Source organism: Spodoptera frugiperda, chromosome 2, assembly GCF_023101765.2.
Source record: "Spodoptera frugiperda isolate SF20-4 chromosome 2, AGI-APGP_CSIRO_Sfru_2.0, whole genome shotgun sequence".
In the NCBI taxonomy this organism is placed as follows: domain Eukaryota; kingdom Metazoa; phylum Arthropoda; class Insecta; order Lepidoptera; family Noctuidae; genus Spodoptera; species Spodoptera frugiperda.
This window is the reverse complement of record NC_064213.1, coordinates 1,044,223-1,045,049: the sequence shown is the minus strand read 5'-3', so window position 1 is coordinate 1,045,049 and position 827 is coordinate 1,044,223.

Genomic DNA, 827 nt, shown 5'->3' with positions numbered 1-827 from the left:
CTTACATTGTTTTATTTTACCCAGCTAATATGATACTTTGAAATATTTGTTTTAAATTTTGGTGAGATAATTTTGATCGGCTTCATAATAAATTGGAGTTATTTATGAGATGCCATTTGAAAATATTCATTAACTTACTATTAGTAGATATTATATATTATTCATGTGCAATGCGTTACTAATACATAAGTATATTTACATAATATAAAAATTAACCGTTGCATAATAATGTTAATTACATTATTTTAAACCCTTCAGAATATTATTTTAAACAGACTCATAGCGCCATCTATAGTGGTCAAGAATAAAGTTTGTTAGAAGTTCATTGTACGAAGCATAGATGGCGTTGTACGCTAAATTTGTTTCAGACAGCTCATATTGTGCAGCTGTTGAAAACATTCCATGTGGGTACTATTCCGTAACATTTTTAAGTAAAAAATAAATGTACCATATTTTTTTGTACTCGATAATTTTCAGTACGTAGATCTAGATTATAGTTCACACTAGTAAGTTTTAATTTTAAAGTATGTTTTTTTCGATGTTTGTCCGTCAATCACGCTGAAACTACTGAACGAACAGACAGGGTATGAGCTGACTTAGGTGATAGGATACTTTTTATCCCACGGGAACGCGGGCGAAGCCGTTGGCAGAACCTAGAAATATATAAAATAAGAGATTACTCATCATTATGGATAACATGTTTTATAGCTATGTACAATTGTACATATATACTAGAAACTAGGAAATTGTTATAATCGAAAGCGACACTTAAGTTTTATTTTGTCGTGTGAGTGTGCTTAATGAAGGTCGAAGCCCCCGATACCAAA